The sequence below is a fragment of the Neofelis nebulosa genome, chromosome 8, assembly GCF_028018385.1.
Source record: "Neofelis nebulosa isolate mNeoNeb1 chromosome 8, mNeoNeb1.pri, whole genome shotgun sequence".
Taxonomy (NCBI): domain Eukaryota; kingdom Metazoa; phylum Chordata; class Mammalia; order Carnivora; family Felidae; genus Neofelis; species Neofelis nebulosa.
In genome coordinates, this window is record NC_080789.1 from 81,725,248 (window position 1) to 81,745,254 (window position 20,007).

General features: G+C 41.6%; 1 protein-coding gene across 11 annotated transcripts in view; it reads right to left on the reverse strand.

Moving 5' to 3' along the window:
• PPFIBP1 (PPFIA binding protein 1) overlaps positions 1-20,007 on the reverse strand; it is a 177,470-nt gene that overhangs the window by 78,938 nt on the left and 78,525 nt on the right. Inside the window, exon 1 of one of the 11 annotated variants that reach the window (XM_058743247.1) lies at positions 17,795-17,813. The exons of the other annotated variants lie outside the window; for them this stretch is intronic. The gene's annotated coding sequence lies outside the window, so the exon portion shown is untranslated. Of the gene's footprint in view, positions 1-17,794; positions 17,814-20,007 lie in introns of those variants that run through there. 11 annotated transcript variants of the gene reach the window in all.

Genomic DNA, 20,007 nt, shown 5'->3' on the forward strand with positions numbered 1-20,007 from the left:
TAATACTACTGTACCGCATATTGGAAAGTTGCTAAGAGGTGATCATTTCACGATATATACAAATACTGAATTATGTTGCACACCTGAAACAAATATAATGTCGTGTGTCAATTATACCTCAATAAAAAAAAAAAGGCTGAAAAATAAACAAATGGTCCTAAAAACAAAGATGGGAAAACAGCCTTTCATCAGAGTAGGAGAGAAATCCCATAGAATATTGGCACAATGCAATTAAACTGGGGGGGGGGGGGGGGGGGGAGGAAAAAACCCAACCCAACCCCGGTGGTCTAATAGTACTGTATTTCATGAAATAAAATAATTCAGGGCACCTGGGTGGCTCAGTTGGTTAAACGTCCAACTCTGGATTTAGGCCCACGTCATGATCTCACCGTTCCTGAGTTCAAGCCCTGCATCGGGTTCTGCACTGACAGCACAGAGCCTGCTGTCAGCAGCAGTTTGCACAGTTTGGAAAATGATTTGAGAAAATGTGTGTGATGTGCCTTGTGTCCCATAGGCCTGGTCCATTTTAAGGATTCAATAAATAGGGCATATATAACTACAATTTCTGCCCCTGCCACGTATCAGCTGAGAACATCCTGTGCTGACTTTACAAACCCAGAGTTTAGCACACTTCTTCATTGGTTCCATAAATATGTTCTCATGACAGACCCCCACCTGCACAAGAAAAATCCCCTGTGGTACACATTATGTTTAGAAACAATGGATATAGGGGTATAAAAAGTAAAGGAAGAATGAAAAGGAGAAAGAAGGGAAACAGGGAAGAAAAAAGAGAATGGAAAGCAGACAGTAACTTTCATTAAATGCTTGTCCAACTGTGACAATGGAACATTAGCAGCCTAGGACTCTGACAGTAAGAAGAGATGGAAGCTTGCTAAAAGCTAAGCAGAGCCATTAACATGCCCCAGGATTCTCATTTGTACATGGCTGTCACCATTGAGGAGCTTGTTCTTAACTTGCTGTAGGCTCCAGTGTGTAGGCAAAAAAAGCCAAAGGAGGTTAGGAAGTCCTCCTACAGTGACAAGGGGGAAACAGTTCCCAGAGACAAATCTCTGTGAAAACATCTTACTAGGGAATAGGAAGAGAAATTAAACCTCATGTAGCCTCTTGAAATGTTTTAGACCTGTGGAGTGAGGTCCCAGTAAGAGAGCTATAGTCAAGCTTGCAAAGTTGGTGTAGTTCTTTACCCAAAGGAAGGAACTGGGAGTTGGTGTCATTGCCCTGTATCCTAAGGAGAGGAAATCAGAGGAAGGTCTAACTACTCAAGGACAGTCCATAAGCCAAAGTTGAAAACTAGCCCAGAAGACTGATGTCAAGGGCCAAAGAACCACTGCCCGATACTTCAGATCTCTAGCTGATTTAAAACATCCTCATAACTAAGCTCTGAAAGAAGCTGGAGACAGTATTTTAGTCAATTGGGAAACTGGAATTCATGTGGGATCCCCTAGGTTTGTCTTCTTTGAAGAGATCAAGTGCCAGAACCATCAGGTTACCAGGTGGATGCTGGAAAGTTTGGGCTCCTCTCTGGAGCTTCTTGGGGCAGGGGGACGGGGTGGGGCTGGGGGTGGGGGTTCTGCTGTCCTCTGGGATTTCCTCCAACAGGAGGCCAGTCAGGGCAATCAGGAAGCCTCCAACTGTAGCCTTGAAGAGGTTCTGGTTCTTGGTAATGGAATGATCCAAATCTAGGATTGACTCTCAAGCTACATGGTTGCCTCTGGAGAGATGGGGTCCTAGGCCTCTGCTTAAGTATGACATCAGCTCCAGGCTCCATGAAGAAAAACAAACCAGTGAGAGACAAAACGTCTAGAACAAAAATCAACGTTTTCAGGCTAGCTAAGATGATTGATATATTTACTGCTTCTTGTTTAGTTAAAAATGTGGCCCACCACATGGGGGTTGGCTAGCAAGTGGCAGAAAAAGTGATCTATCCCTTATGAGGAAGGCAGAAAGAATGGCTCTCATTCATTAATTTTTTTTAATGTTTCTTTATTTTTGAGAGAGAGAGAGAGTACCAGCAGGGGAGGGGCAGAGAGAGATGAAGACACAGAATCTGAAGCAGGCTCCAGGCTCTGAGATGTCAGCAGAGCCCAACATGGGGACTGAACTCACAAGCAGTGAGATGAGCCAAGTGGGACACTTAACCAACTGAATCACCCAGGCGCCCCTAAATCTTTTTTTTTTTTTTTAACACCAAGAGGTTAGGGGAAAAGATGCACATGTTTGTTCCAATTCTACATGAGAATTCCCCTAAGAGGTGCCTTTCCTCAAGAGACTTGGCCAAAGAAGAGGGGCAATCCCTAAGTTGACCAAGAACTTTCACTTGTGAGAAACTCCTAGTTTAGAAGTTATTCACTCTGGGGGGAGCACAGGAGGGAGAAAGGGAGCATTGGCCATGTAAAGAAGAAACAGAGAAGTGACCTTTTATCTTAGGGAAATATATGTATTAGTATTTAGAAAAAATTTTGTAGTTTTCTACTTCGTCTTAATAGGAAAGATTACTAGGGCCTTTTGCATAGAGTCAGAAAGGACCTTTGGCTTTGGTTGCTTCCACCTTGCTCCAGGCTTACAGAGCAATGAATAAGGATGATGCCACACAGTATGTAACCAGCCCTGAATTCGATGTGTGGTTTTACTGACAGATTGCTGTTATTTTAGAATATACTTGCAGGGAGACAAAATCTTTTTTTTTTCTTTTTTTTTTTTTTTAATATATGAAATTTACTGTCAAATTGGTTTCCATACAACACCCAGTGCTCATCCCAAAAGATGCCCTCCTCAATACCCATCACCCACCCTGCCCTCCCTCCCACCCCCCATCAACCCTCAGTTTGTTCTCAGTTTTTAACAGTCTCTTATGCTTTGGCTCTCTCCCACTCTAACCTCTTTTTTTTTTTTTTCCTTCCCCTCCCCCATGGGTTTCTGTTACGTTTCTCAGGATCCACATAAGAGTGAAACCATATGGTATCTGTCTTTCTCTGTATGGCTTATTTCACTTAGCATCACACTCTCCAGTTCCATCCACGTTGCTACAAAAGGCCATATTTCATTCTTTCTCATTGCCACGTAGTATTCCATTGTGTATATAAACCACAATTTCTTTATCCATTCATCAGTTGATGGACATTTAGGCTCTTTCCATAATTTGGCTATTGTTGAGAGTGCTGCTATAAACATTGGGGTACAAGTGCCCCTATGCATCAGTACTCCTGTATCCCTTGGATAAATTCCTAGCAGTGCTATTGCTGGGTCATAGGGTAGGTCTGTTTTTAATTTTCTGAGGAACCTCCACACTGCTTTCCAGAGCGGCTGCACCAATTTGCATTCCCACCAACAGTGCAAGAGGGTTCCTGTTTCTCCACATCCTCTCCAGCATCTATAGTCTGCAGGGAGACAAAATCTATCTCGTTTGGTAGAAAGGAGAGAAAAGCTCCCATTTGTCCTGGTCTTTTAGGCTAGGAGAAATGAAATATGGATTATGACTCAATGTTCAGAAGTCTAAGAAAGTACATTAACAGTCACATTAACGGGACACGCTTGGGAACAGGGAATGGGGAAAGCTTAAAAATACAAGCATGACAGGTGCTAGGTATCTGCAGAGACAGAGGCCTGGCAGGTGCCCCGATCTTCCAGAAACTAGGAAAAGCCCAGAGGAGAAAAGATATCCTTTGGCTCAAAAACCTACATCTCTGAAGGAATCACTGGATAGTATCACAATGACTTGCCAGAAAATTCAGCTGCAAGCTCTTGGAATAAACAGTCCAAAGCATTGGAGGGCTATGAGTGTCAAAACCACTCAGCCAAATCAGGCTTGTGTGCAAAATAAAGGATATGCAAGGATGGTGTAATTAAAATAGATATCAAGTAAAAACACACTACACATCAACATGTTCTACCTTAGATCCTCAGAACTTGGAAAGGGTTGGACATTTTATAGGTCATGGACTTGGGTGGAAGGGAGTGGCCAAAGCCCCCTTACTTAAAGGTGCCACTCTCATATTTGTTTTCCTTTACCTAACACTTTCTGGTCTAATGACTCATGAAATGAACATAAGGGAGAGTACTGTAAACTGCAGAATCAACACCATCAACACTAAGGCACTCTGCTGGGTTGAAAAGAGAGGACTTAAAATTCAGCTACTTTACAGATTTCTTTGGTGATTTACAGAAGATTCCACAATAAGTATAGCTAGATTTCTGAGGCTAATTTATTATCAAGGTTCAGATATGGGTGGTATGATGGGCTGAACTGTGTCTCCCCCAAAATTCATATGTTCAAGTCCTAACCCCCAGGATCACAGGATGTGACCTTATTTGGAGATAGGGTCTTTGCTGAAACAATCAAGTTAAAATGGGATCATTGGGATGGGTCCTCTTCCAATATGAGTTGTATCCCAATAAAAAAGGGGAACTTCGACACACAGCCATGTAAGGACAGACATGAAAACTTACGATGGCGGCCATCTACCAGCCAAGCCAAGAGAGAAGACTGAAACAGCTCCTTCCCTTCACAGCCTTCAGGAGGCTCCAGCCTGGCGGACACTTTGATTTTGGATTTTCAGCCTCCAAACTGTGAGAGAATAGATTTCTGTTGTTTAAGCCATGGGTGAGAGGACCCAGGATCACAAAGGCACAGGACACAGTGCAAGAAGGCAGAGTTCAGAGCGTAAGCTGGCCTGAAAAATCCGGCTGTAGCTCAACAGAGAAGGATGAATCTTCTAGGCAACAATGTGCTGGCCTTTTCAGTGTCCACAGTCAACAACTGCCTTTACCCAGTAATGAACATGACAAACTAATTCGATTAGATATAGTGTATTTGCAATTTCAATATCATAAGCATTTACAGAACAATTATTTGCTCCCAGATTCAAATTCTATTCCTACTGAAAGACCTCTTGCAGAGACCTCTTTCAGAAAATGTCCATCAGTGTTTGAAATGACAAGGTACCACACATATGTGGTTGTTTTCCATACTTTCCTTTACTGCCCCTCCTACCCCGATACTTAGGCACTTTCATAAATCCGAAAAAAGACCAAAAAATAAATAAATATCCAACACAGAGCTTTAAAAAAAGAAACAAAAGTGCCCTCAAATCAAAGGTAAAATTATCATAATATTTATTCAGTGCTTGTTCAGAGAGAGATTTATGCTTGAGTCCTGGCAGAGGACATGTGGAGATATAACAGGTACATCAAAGCAATCTAGGATTGATGAATAATTTTGTACCAACAATGAAAGTGCTTAATAAAATGTTCAATAAATTTTTATAAGATGACTCATGACTAGCAAGAATCAGGTCCCCTCCCATTTCTTCTCCTGCCAGGTCCCAAATACTTCAAGTCATTTTCACAAGAGGAAACATGTCACACGAAAGAATGTTGTGCCTCACTGGCTAACAGAGAAAGACATTCTAGATTATAAATCACTCCTGATCTTCAACGATGAGACACAGCTAGGAGCAATCAGCACAGATGTAACCATGCTGGCTTGGGAAGACACATACGTGTTATTCTCACCATGCAAAGAACAATTTCTATAGCTTCACGGTAAAAGCCTTTTCATATTTACAATCATTACTAAATCACTAGGCTTTCAGGAATCTCCAGAAGTTGCCCAGTATTCCACTTCTAAATAAGACAAACAGACTGATTTTCATTTGGAGGCAAACCAACTGACATCTTGAGTCAGGGTCACCATTCTGGCTATGCAGGTTGGGTCCTGCACAGGGTGCCCTGCCCTAGCGAGTGGAGGCTGAAATCCAGTCTGTTCCAGCTCAGGGGCTGTATCTGCCTGCAGGGTCACCATTTTCTAATTGCACAAAAGCTTTCTCAGGACTAGGGCCACATACACCTTCTTCTCCGTAGATACTCTCCAGATATACGTCCAGAATCACCTCAGCAAAGGGCAATGCTTTTAAACATGTTTAGTTCAGGAAGTGAAAAAGACAGTAGGGCTGGAATTTGAAGAACAAAGAGGGCGTGGCTCAAAATAAGCTGGAGATGTTGACAGGGACCATTCTGAGAATTTAAAGATTAACCTAGGGGTGCCTAGGTGGCTCAGTCGGTTGAGCAGTTGTGCGTTTGACTCTTGATTTTGGCTCAGGTCATGATCTCAGGGCTCGTGGGATCAAGTCCTGTACTGACGGTACGGAGCCTACTTGGGATTCTCTCTTCCACTCTCTCTGCCCCTCCTCCACTCACGCTTTCTCTAAAAATAAACATTAAAAAATAATAAAGATTATACTAAATACAGAGGGTTGTCATTGAAGGGTCTTAAGGGACCTGATGTGGTTTGTGTTTCTAAAAAGTTCTCTCTGGCTCCCATGTAGACAATGAATCAGAAGAGAAAGAGAGAAGATGTGGAATGCAGGTGAGAGTTGGTGGACAAAGTGATGGCAATGGAGTGGAAAAGATGCACTAGGAAATGGAATCACCAGGACTTTGTGAATGACTATATGCAGGGCTGAAAGTGTGAGAAAGAAGGAATGATGTCCAGGAGGATTCCCAAACTGTGCCACAAAAAAACCGGGCAGACAATGCTGCTGTTCATAAAGAACACTGGAAGAGGAGGAAGTTTAAGTGATCAAGCTCATGAGTTCAATGTTAGAGTCAAGACTTCTACCAAACAGTGAGTTACTATGCCTTCTAGTAAATGTTGATACTAAAATAGGATATACCATACTTACTTTTTTTTTTTTAAATAAAATCTGAGAAACACAATTTTAATCAGTTTTAGAAGCACTCTGGCCATACTCAGACTATGATTACAGTTCTCAAATTATTCTCCATGACCACATTCCTGTCCCCACCTCTGGACCAGTTGCTCTGAGAGTAAATAAATATCAGAAGAAAAGGGAGGAAAGACAGCCCATCTAGTAGGACACTCTGACTCAAAACACTCTGACCACCATCCCATCCTCCATCTTGCCCCCAAAATGTGTTCCAAGCCTCATCTAGGGGTTTCTGATAGATTAAGTTACCAAATTCATTAAGAGCAGTGAATCTCAGGGGCGCCTGGGTGGCTCAGTCGGTTAAGCGTCCGACTTCGGCTCAGGTCATGATCTCACGGTCCCTGAGTTCGAGCCCCGCGTCAGGCTCTGTGCTGACAGCTCAGAGCCTGGAGCCTGTTTCAGATTCTGTGTCTCCCTCTCTCTCTGGCCCTTCCCTGTTCATGCTCTGTCTCTCTCTGTCTCAAAAATAAATAAGTATTAAAAAAAAAAAAAAAAAAAAAAAAAAGAGCAGTGAATCTCAGAGCATGGTCCCCAGAGGAAGCAGCATGAGCAGAACCTGGGAGCTTGTTAGCAATTGAAATTCTCAGGCCCCACCCCCAGACTGATTCAGAAATTCTGAGGGTGGGACTCAGCACTCAGTGCTTTGACAAGTCCTCAGGGTGCTTCTAATGCATACCCAAGTTTAAGAACCAGTGACAACAATCAATTACATTTCCTTCACAACTGCTTCCTAATGTCCATAATCTTTTTCCCTTTAAAATTTCCTTACAACTCCAAAAGTACAGTCTACGTCTAAGTAAAGCTCCTTCCCCAGGTGATGCTATCCTTCACCTGACTCCCACGCTATCTCCTTCAAGGTACGCAAACACCCAGTTTCATCTCCACTAATCTAAATCTTGGCCTTATCACTGAGTCAATGGTTAGTGGCACTGCCCTCCTGCTCAGAGTTCCTTCTCTTCACACTGGCTGCACCACCCGGAATTCTGCCTCATATTGCAAGCTATAGCACGTTCCCAATAGGTATCTGCCTTTCATTTGGCAGATGTCATACATGTCTAATATACAGAGGAAACCTAGTAAAAGTCTAAGTGGTTATTCTAGACCAGTGTTTCTCAAGGTGGAGTCTACCGGAAGTACATGTTAAGAATGCAGATAATAAGGCCCATCTCTAGTCTCTTAAACTAGAAATTTCTGGGGTCAGGGCTATGCATTTTTGATGCACACTGAAGTTTGATCTCTCCTGCTTGTAGATGAACTGCTATCTTGATAACCACAGATTTAAATTAACTGCTTCTTGAGCACAGGACACTGAACAAAGATGAATCGAAATGAGGAGACCTTATTTGGTTACTGACCTGTGGTCCACTTGGTATTCTTCAGATTGTAAAGTTTCGGAGCAACAATATCACACTCTGTGCTCTATGTATGCTGCGGAGTAATTTCCTATCAGTATGTCCTCCCCAGCCTACACTTACAGAATTTGCTTTCCAGACCTAATGAATTTTCTCTTTATCTTTTTGGCCCAGATACCTGAGCTTTACTGCCATTTAGAAGCTATTTCTCTTAGACTTACTCATTTGTAAATTGTGAAATGTTTACATTAGCTCCAACAAAATTTAAACAGTAAATTTTAGGTGCAAAAAGAAAACAGCAAAATAGCTGCCAAGCAGCAAATGAAATTATTTATAACTACTGACACACTGTCACACAGCCAAAAATATTTTCTGGCTTTAGTTATGAAAGTTAAACGTACTCCTCCACAACACATTGCCCCACAACCTCCTCCTATCAGAAGGGTACATGAGCTCCACCCCAACCCCCACACACACCCTACAAAGGCCTGCACACAGATCCACAGTCAAAAAATAGTTACTACAAAGCATGTTATATAATGGAAGCAAAAGGGAGTCCAGAGACAAGTAGTTTTTAAAACCACCAAGCAGCTATGAAACAGAAGGGAAACCAACAAGCTCTTTCCTAGAATTAGCATTAGGTCTTTCTCAAAACAATTTGTGCTCATCTTTATTTTGTCAAACACATGCAAATCTGTTTTTAAAAATTGCAGCACTAATTAAATTTTCACCACTCTTTCTAAACTTTGCAATGGAAAAACAGGCACACACACACACACACACACACACACACGCACACACACACATCTGAAATCTATGAGAAGAGTACATGCCTTGGGGGGTTCTAGTGTATGTGTGTGACTTTTATTTTTTAAAAATTGCCAAATTCTAGGGGCGCCTGGGTGGCTCAGTCGGTTAAGCCTCCAACCCTTGATTTCAGCTGAGGTCATGATCTCACGGTTGGTGAATTCAAGCCCCATGTCAAGCTCCACAATGTGTGGGACCTGCTTGAGATTCTCCTTCTCGCCCTCTCTCTCTGCCCCACTTGCCCTCTCTCTCAAAATAAATAAACTTTTAAAAAAATTGCCCAATTCTATTTCTGAGATTCATTTTAAAAGAATAATTTTAATAGATGTTCATAAAAGGAACCTGTATTAACTCATTCTGGCTGACAGAAAAAAAATTTTTTTTTAGTTGAGGTATAATTCATATACAGTAAAAGTCACCCTTTTTTAAATATACAATCTGATGATTTTTGACAGATGTACACACTTGCCTAACCACCACCAAAACAATGCTCAACTGTGTTGCCCATTAGAGCTGCCACATGTGGGTCCTGAGCCCTTGAAATGTGGCTAATCCAACATCAGAGGTAGCGTAAGTGTAAAATACACACCAGACTTCAAAGACTTGGGGAAAAAAATGCAAAAGATCTTATTAATATATGGTGAAATTATAATGCTTTGCATATAGTGAGTTACGTATTGATATAATAAAATCAATTTTACCTGTTTCATTTTTCCTTTAACGTGCGTATTAGAAAATTAAAAGTTACTGGTTTGCCGTAGCAATTGCCGTGTCTCTTACTCAACACATCCCCAAAGGCAAGGGAATTAAAAGCAAAAATGAATTACTGGGACCTTATGAAGATAAAAAGCTTCTGTACAGCAAAGGAAACAACCAACAAAACTAAAAGGCAACCAAAGGAATGGGAAAAGATATTTGCAAATGACATATCGGACAAAGGGCTAGTATCCAAAATCTATAAAGAGCTCACCAAACTCCACACCCGAAAAACAAATAACCCAGTGAAGAAATGGGCAGAAAACATGAATAGACACTTCTCTAAAGAAGACATCCGGATGGCCAACAGGCACATGAAAAGATGTTCAACGTCACTCCTTATCAGGGAAATACAAATCAAAACCACACTCAGATATCACCTCACGCCAGTCAGAGTGGCCAAAATGAACAAATCAGGAGACTACAGATGCTGGCGAGGATGTGGAGAAACGGGAACCCTCTTGCACTGTTGGTGGGAATGCAAATTGGTGCAGCCGCTCTGGAAAGCAGTGTGGAGGTTCCTCAGAAAATTAAAAATAGACCTACCCTATGACCCAGCAATAGCACTGCTGGAATTTATCCAAGGGATACAGGAGTACTGATGCATAGGGGCACTTGTACCCCAATGTTTATAGCAGCACTCTCAACAATAGCCAAATTATGGAAAGAGCCTAAATGTCCATCAACTGATGAATGGATAAAGAAATTGTGGTTTATATACACAATGGAATACTACGTGGCAATGAGAAAGAATGAAATCTGGCCTTTTGTAGCAACGTGGATGGAAATGGAGAGTGTGATGCTAAGTGAAATAAGCCATACAGAGAAAGACAGATACCATATGGTTTCACTCTTATGTGGATCCTGAGAAACTTAACAGAAACCCATGGGGGAGGGGAAGGGAAAAAAAAAAAAAAAAAAAAAAGAGGTTAGAGTGGGAGAGAGCCAAAGCACAAGAGACTGTTAAAAACTGAGAACAAACTGAGGGTTGATGGGGGGTGGGAGGGAGGGGAGGGTGGGGGATGGGTATTGAGGAGGGCACCTTTTGGGATGAGCACTGGGTGTTGTATGGAAACCAATTTGACAATAAATTTCATATATTGGGAAAAAAAAATAAAAAAAAATAAATGACTTATTGGAGTGTAAAAAAAAAAAAAAAAAAGTTACTGGCTTGCATTTGTAGCTTAAAGTACATTTTTACTGCCCAGTGCTTTAAAGATCATTTCTACCCCCAAAGAGCTCCCTCTTATCCCTTTGCAGCAAACATTATTTCTCCACCCCCAGCTCCTGGCAACTGCTGATCTAATCTCTAACCCTAAAATTTTTCTTTTGGTAGTCTTTAAAAAATATTTCCTCTTTTTTGTCTTCTAATTTTCCACTATCATCTTGTGTTGTTTTAAAAATAGTTATTTTGGGGGCACCTGGGTGGCTCAGTCGGTTAAGGTTCTGACTTCGGCTCAGGTCATGATCTCACGGTCCGTGAATTCGAGCCCCGCATCGGGCTCTGTGCTGACAGCTCAGAGCCTGGAGCCTGCTTCCGATTCTGTGTCTCCCTCTCTCTGACCCTCCCCCATTCATGCTCTGTCTCTGTCTCAAAAATAAAATAAACATTAAAAAAAATAGTTATTTTTAACTTTAAAAGATCTGGAAGTGCCTTGCCTGATCATTTCCTATAGTTATCACTAACTGATGTCATTTTCATTAACCAATTCTAATGCTGGTAGGCCACCACAACAAGTGCATTCTGGGTAACTCTCTTCCAAAGGAGCCGTGCACAAGTGGCTGATAATTGAATAGAGACCATTGTGCAAACACACAACAGCTCTATTCAAAGATGCTGTAGGAGACCTGAGCCAGAGGTGAAGAACCTCCTGTAGCTTAATTTTATTTAGCTTTAGGGAAGTGGAGAGAAAGCTTCATCTGTGCTAAGAAAAGGTTGGACAAAAATGTAAAAAGCACTTACAGGTGGGAGGGGGAGCAAGGAGAGGAAGCTTTGGCCCCCTGGCAGTGTCTGCTGATTGGAACTCTGTGATGGCTGATGATAATTGCCAGAGAGATGCAGAGACAGCCAACCCGCATCTCTCCCTAGCCCCCACCCTAGGCTCACCTATAACAGGTATTCAGATTTTCGGCTTCTATTCACATTTACTCTTTATTCATTCCCCAGATACTGCATACCATCTTTCTGATCTTCCAGAATCTGAGAATAGTATTGGCCACCTCCTGTCCATATTTTCTCCCATTGGGTTAGTTTGGGACCTGCATGCTAATCTTTCCACCTCTGGACTCTTGGGTTCCTTACGGATAACCAACCTTGAACACATCTCCTGAGATTTCTATACCTCATTCACACCTCCACCTCCTTCCTTTGCAATGCCCTAGAGAACTAGAACAAAAGCTTTGCATTTTGAGCATTTTACTGCTAGTTTTTTAAGTTAAGGTAGTAAAATGCCAACTAGGCTCTGGGGTTTCTTGTTTCCTCTGAGATAACTAAAAGCACCTCAGGAGTCTACATTCCCGCCCCCCAATCCTCCACCCCAAAGATTTCTTGTGGAAAATTCTCTCCACCAAAAGGACCCAAGTGAGAATCATAGCAAAGGAAGAACCGCTGGCCTCAAACAGTTTGTATCCATGCCATCTAAATATACAGCATGGATGGCATTCATTTCACCTGACCTCCGCTTAGTCCCAAAAAGAGCTCTTCCAAGCATTTCCACCCCAACTGGAGAACGTACTAGAAATGGAAAAGTCTCCAGTATGGTTCCCAAGTGAGACAGTGAGAAAGGATGATAACTCTGGTGGTTCCTTATGACCACCACATCCTGGAGGTGCTCACAGAACAGGCACCAAGCTGGTGCACATAGATACTACCTGAGAACCACATAGATTTGCCTTTCTCTTGTGGAAGCTCCAGCGCAGGGGCAGGAGGTGGTCAGATAACCACACAAATACAAGTATAATTATTAAGTGCACATGGTTTTGATACACAAACAGGGTTGGACACGAGTCTATGTTTGAAACCTTAAAATAAAATAAAAACATTTTCTCCAGAGGGGGGCAATACCAACGAAAGAGGAACAAGTTTCAGTTTTCTTTAATTCTGGAATGAAAATAAACCATTTACCGTACACATTCCACATATATAATCTCTAATAAATACCAAAACTCTGCAAGAAAAGCATCATTATCTCTATTTTGTAGAGGAAGCAGAGCCAAGTTAAAAATGGACTTGCTATTGCTAGAAGTGGCCTGGAATTTGACAGGCACTCAATTGGTAGGCACACAACTGTTAAATTAAAAAACAAAAAAAAATTTTGAACAGTACAGCAAGTATTTTAACAGCTAGGAGAGGACTATAGTTTCCCCATATTTGGTGTTGCATGAGGCATTACCAATCTTGGCCTCAAGTAGGTATAAGCCTTGACATTAGGAAATAAGACAAAAGCTATCTGCCTATATGTTTGGCAACTGGATAATTTGCATTTAGTTCTCACTTAAGAGATAAAGAAGCAACCATCTCCATCATGCAACAGTCTGGCCATAGGCCCTTGGGGAATTAAAGCCAATCCAAAATAAGGTTAACATCAGCAATATCTACAGGAAGGGCTGTTATGAGGACTGAATGACACAGTCTATACACAGGCTGTTACAGTGCCTGCCATTTTTCAAAATACTTCAACACAGGCAGTTGTGATACAAAGGGGATTATTACTTTTTTTTTTTTTTTTTTTTTTTTTTTACCTATACTCTGGGGCAGTTAGCTCTCAAATGACTAATCAAAAGCTCACGTAAACAGAAAATCAAGTCAATCATCTGCTCCACCAGAGGGTCGTTGTTTAGTATAATGGCTGCCACAAATGATTTTTCATAGATCAAACAGTATTCATGATGGACTGTAAGTATTGTACAGATATATTCTGTTTACACTAAGTGGGAATGAGAATCTATCCAACCCAGTTGTCTACACCTTTTTAAAATGGTGCCCTTCGCTGAAGACTGTCACTAGTCCTGTTTCTAGACATTTTGGAATACGGTCACCTGATCCTGACAAGAAAGCCAAATCCTGATGCTAGAATATTGTCCCACCTGCCTCTAGTGAAACTTTTTGTTCAGAGTGCTACCCAAATGCACAAAAAGCCACAGCATAGGGACCTTCTAGAGCAGCTCTGTCTCACAGAATTTCTCTGCGATGACGGGAATGTTTAGTTTGTCCGGTGATAAGCTAGCCACTAGTTATGGGCAGTCACTAGGCACTTGAAATTTGGCTAGTATGACTGAAGAACCAAACTACTAATTCAATTTTAATTGCCACATGTGGCTAGTAGCTACTCTTTCGGATGGCACAGTTCTGGAGCTTACAAAAGAAGGCTGTGTGATGTTTTTGTGCCTGTGTATTAAAAATGCTTTATATGGGGGTGCCTGGGTAGCTCAGCTGGTTAAGCTCTGACTTCGCTCAGGTCATGATCTCACAGCTGGTTAAGCTCTGACTTCGCTCAGGTCATGATCTCACAGTTTGGGAGTCTGAATCCCGCATCGGGCTCTGTGCTGACAGCTTGGAGCCTGGAGCCTGCTTGAGTTCTGTGTCTCCCTCTCTCTGCCCCTCCCCCATTCTCTCGCTGTCAAAAATAAACATTAAGTAAAAAATTTTTTAAATGCTTATATGTGGAAGACCTACAGCGCTCATCTACTGCCACTGTCCACTAGGCATATCAACCCACAATATATAATCAGCTGAGGCTAAGTTCCTAGCAGCCTAGCTCGAGAGGGCCTCTGGGCTCTGAAGGCAGATCTGGGTGGTCTGAACTGCACAAGAAGTTAAGATGGGGACAAAAATACACAACTCAGAAAACAGTCATGAAAATTCAGTGACCGAGCATGTGAAAGCACCCAGCAGAGTGTGCGGCACCTACAGAGGCTTGAGAACATTTAACTTTGCTTTACACGGAAACACCATTCTCCTTTAGTAAGGTGCATGAGTGTTGGTAAGGTTTTGTCTGTTTGCGAATAAACATACAAGTAGAGCATAGGAAACTGTATGTACCCGTCCTCTCCCCATCCCCCAAAATAAACATTAAATACTTCAGCTAAGAATTTGGTTTGGAAGAAGGATGCCCCTGTCACAAGAATTCCTATAAAACAAGCTATGGGAATAAGGAGACTTCCTGGTTTCTAAAGAACATCTCTTGTAATCTACTTACACTGGGTTTTTTTCTCCCCCCTCCCAACTTCTGTGTGTGTGTGTGTGTGTGTGGTAAAATACACATAACATAAAATTTACCACCTCACCCATTTTTTAGTGTACAGTTCTGTGGTATTAAGTAAATTCAAATTTACCTTGGTTTTTGTCTCCAAAAATAAAACACAGTAAATATGTAAAAAGATGGTATTAAAACATGCATAAGGTAAATAAACATCAAATTCAAGAGAGTGATCAGGGGAGAAATGGGGTAGAAGGGAAAAGGGAGAACTAGAAAGGGGTTTAAGTTTTATCTAGAATGTTTTATTTATCTTCAAAAAAAACCCAAATATGGCAAAATGTTAACACTTGACTGAACTGATAAGTATATAGGTGTTTCTTATGATTTACTAGACTTTTACATATTCTTTCAAAACTTTTTACTTTGACCATATAATAGGCTTACAGAGACGTTGCAAACACAGTATCCATACATCACCCCAACCCACTCCCTCGAATATCAACATCTTGTGCAACCAGCACAATGATCAGACCAGGAGATTGACCTTGAAATAATACAATACTATTTAACTAAACTAAAGAAGATATTGAAATCACTTTACTTTTTCTTTCTTTTTTTTTTTTTTTTAAACGTTTATTTATTTTTGAGACAGAGAGAGACAGAGCATGAACGGGGGAGGGGCAGAGAGAGAGGGAGACACAGAATCGGAAGCAGGCTCCAGGCTCTGAGCCATCAGCCCAGAGCCTGATGCGGGGCTCGAACTCACGGACCGCGAGATCGTGACCTGAGCTGAAGTCGGACGCTTAACCGACTGAGCCACCCAGGCGCCCCTTTACTTTTTCCATTAATGTCCTTTTCCTATTCTACAATAGCATGTGCACTAGTAGTTATTTCTTAGTGTTCTGTAGTCTTTGACGGTTTTTCAGTCTTTCCTGGTCTTTTATGGCCTTCACACTTGTCAGCTATTTTGATGAATGTCTCACAATTGGGGTTTGCCTGATACTGTCTCATTAGTAGGCTGAGACCATGCATTATGGGCAAGACTATCACAGAAGTGATGCGATGCTGTGTCCCTGTGTATTATATTAGTCTGTGATAACTTTTCATATTGTTAAAATATTTCATAATTTCAAAAGATAAAAAATATGCAGCTATATTAGTTTCTCCAGAGAAACAGGACCACTAATAAATATGTGTGTGTGTGTATGTGTGTACACGAACACACATACACACACACAGGTTTATTATAAGGAACGGGCTCGTGCATTTATGGAGACTGAGAAGTTCCAAGATGTGCCATCTGAAAGCCAGAGAGCCAGTGGTTTAGTTCCAGTCCAAGGTCAGAGGCCTGAGAACCAGGGAAGATGACAGTGTAAGTTCTAGTCTGAGTCCAAAGGCAGGGGAAGACCAAAGTTCCAGTTCAAAGACAGGCAGAGAGAGCAAATTCTCCCTTACTTAGTTTTTTGTTCTCTTCAGGCCTTTAAAAGATTTGTTAGGGCACCTGAGTGGCTTAGTCGGTTAAGTATTCTGACTCCTGATTTCAGCTCAGGTCATGATCTTATGGTATGTGGGTTCGAGCCCCACGTCAGGCTCTATGCTGACAGCACAGAGCCTGCTTGAGATTCTCTTTTTCTCTCTGCCCCTCCCCCATGTGTGTATGTGTGCACTCTCTCTCAAAATAAATAAACTGTAAATAGATAGGTAGGCAGATAGGTAGATAGGTAGATAGGTAGATAAATAAAAGACTGGTTGATGGCTACCCACACTGGAGAGGGTAATTTGCCAAATATTAATCTCCTCTAGAAATGTTGGGAAAATAAGTGAAGTTATGCACCATAAGATGGCCTACGGGACTAATATAAACTCTAGTTTCTAGCTTAGAGACCCCTCTTCCAGGTTCTTCTTTCCACCCTGCTTGCTGTGTACACAAAATTACTACTAATGCAGAATGCGGAAGTAACAGACTATAAATTGTCCCCCACACTTGTGCTCAGGGCTCAGATCTTTGGAGAAACGGTCTCCTCTGAGCCCGCCGGTGTTAAATAAATCTCCGATCCACCAAGATCTCTGAGTGCCGCTTGGTTTTTCTGCCAGCGTTCCAGCCTGATTCTTGTGTTCCTTCACAAACACACCCAGAAAAATACTTAATCAAATATCAGCATACCTACTGTGGTTCAGTCTAGATAACACACAAAATTAACCCTACTAGTAGCTTAACTTCTAAATTAGAAACTTCCTACTGTGTATATCTAGGTTCCAAATCCTATCAAGCCAAATGGATTTTAGGAAGTGCTCCAATTTTTAAAGTTACCGTTATCACTAGCTTCAGGCCTTAAGCATTGTAAATTCATGACATACTATCATTTTTAAAAATCTCAGGGGGTTTTATCATGGATGATTTTACTTAGGAGAAAAGGCAACGATTAGCCAGCTTACACTACCTAGATTAACTGTGATCCAACAGAAGCAAGACCAGCAAGTCAAATTAAGGCCTTAAAGAAATTAACACAAGTTAATGAGAACCAATAATCTCCTGATCTCTTACTAGAGGTGAAAGCTAGGTTATCATTTAGAATTGACTACACTGCCCATCATAACATCCTAAACATGTTATGATATGCCATTGCTTCTATGTATCATGCTTTAAAAAATGTATCTGGAAGAATTATATATATCAAGCTATTAACAGTGACTGCCCTTTTTTCTGGCGCAAGAGAGAAGGTGAGTTTCAGAGACTTTCACTATCTGAGTTGTATATTAAAAAGAAATACATATATATGTATATGCACACATGGTTGACCCTTGAACAACGTGGGTTGGAACCTCACAGGTCTACTTACACATGGATTATTATTTTTTTTTCAATACAATACAATCTCTATTAGGGCTATTAGTATTTGAGCTTTGAGGAATCAAAAGTTATACTGAGGGGTACCTGGGTGGCTAAGTCGGTTAAGCGTCTGACTTCGGCTCAGGTTATGATCTTGCAGTTTGTGAGTTCGAGCCCCGCGTCGGGCTCTGTGCTGACAGCTCAGAGCCTGGAACCTGCTTCAGATTCTGTGTCTCCTCCTCTCTTTTCCCTTCCCATGCTCATGCTCTGTCTCTCAATAATAAACAAACATTAAAAAAATTGTTTTTTAAAGTTATACTGAGATTTCCAACTGTGTTCGGGGAACGGGGGGGGGGGGGGGGGGCGGGGTTGGCAACCTAACTCCTGTATTGTTCAAGTGTCAACGGTACATATGTACATACGTACGTGTGTGTGTGTGTGTGTGTGTGTGTGTGTGTATCAAGAGAGAAAAATGGTACAAATAAATTTTCAAGTTTTCTCTGAGGCTTCCCGCATTTGAAACTCTTTTACCTTCAGGATCACTGTGAATTTTGGTGGTTTAGGCAGGGAAATACTTTTTTCCACCTAAATGTTTATATATATTTCAAAGTGTTCCATTTCCATGGGTAACGGTACCATGCTCAGCTATTCCCTTACCTTCACTCCAACTTCACGTAAAGAAAGCTCCTCACAAATGTTTTCCTAGGTTCCCAGTGCTCCGAGAGGCAATCACAAGTTTTTATAAAAAGCTAGAGCACAGGGATCCAGGTCTCATTATGCCAAAGAGGAAGTGAATACTTAATTTAAATCTTCTAGCCCACCCCAAATGTGGATGCCATTGTTGGGTCAGTCCCACGTACCACACACACCTCTTGCATATCTTTTAGAACACACTGCCCCACTCAGAATAGTTTCTTTCAAAGAAACAGGACATGGGTTTGCTTTGGGGCTGGATCAACTCTCCTAAGAATCTTCCAGGGAGGAGAGAGGCGGTCATCCCCCTGAGAGACAAGAGTATGTAGAGGGTAAGAGTATTGGCTTTAGAGCCAGACTGTGTACGTTTAAATTCGGGTTCTAGGGTTTACGATCTTGGAACGTGTAGCAAGTTATGTAATTGCTGATGCCTTGGTTCCTTCATCTGTAAAATGGAGCAAATAATGGCACTTAACTGATTGGGTTGCTGTGAGAGTTAAATACTTGTAAAGTGCTTAGAACAGGACCTACCATGTAGTAGAAACTCATTAAATGCTAGAGAGTCTGCAGGTTCTGATTCCACCCCACTCCCCAGGGTTTAATCTAGGTCCTCAACCACTCATCAGAATTGCGGCCATTTGCCAGCTGTTGGGGAAGAATATACAGTTTCTCCCCAACTCCGACTCCTGAAACAGAGTTGCCTAAAACAATCTTTTTTAACAGAACCTAAAATTTAAGCCAGTACAACAGTGAAAAACTTGAGTCACAGCAAGCTTTAAATGTAATCTTGTTAAATGGAAACAAAGACAGAAAAATATTTGGAAAAGATCCTAAGCAACTGATAGATTCCAATGAGTTGAGGTTCTTTTAAGTCAACCTGTGTTTCTTGGCTTTTTTCCTGTGCGTGCACGTGTGTGTGTTTAAATCCATGACTCTTTTTTGACAAGTATAAAAACCTTATGGTTTCTTAAAATGCTATTTAAAACTTGAAATTTTTTAAAAAATGGACCAAAAGCGAATCTAATCAGTGTTAACTTAAGAATATACTTGTTCAGGGGCGCCTGGGTGGCTCAGTCCGTTGAGCGTCTGACTTTGGCTCAGGTCATGATCTCACAGTTCAAGGGTTTGAGCCCTGCACTGGGCTTTGTACTGACAGCTCGGAGCCTGGATCCTGCTCGGATTCTGTGTGTCTCCCTCTCCTTGCCCTTTCCCCCACTCGCACGCTGTTTCTCTCTCCCTCTCTCTCAAAAATAAACAAACATTAAAAAAATTAAAAAAAAAAAAAAAGAACATACTTGTTCAGTGGTGCTTGGGTGGCTCAGTCAGTTAAGTGTCCAACTTCAGCTCACATCATGATCTCACAGCTCGTGGGTTCGAGCCCTACTCAGAGCCTGGCGCCTGCTTCACATTCTGTGTCTCCCTCTTTCTCTGCCCCTCCCACACTTGTGCTCTCTTTCAAAAATAAACAAACTTGAAAAAAAAAAAAAAGAGCATACTTGTTCAAAGTACACATGTGCTTTACCTCTAGGAAACTCTGAGTAGGTACCCTATTCCCTTCCTGAAAATCACTGAACGGACCTGAAAGCAGTATCGTATGGCCTCCTAGTTTAGATCAGACTGGGGTT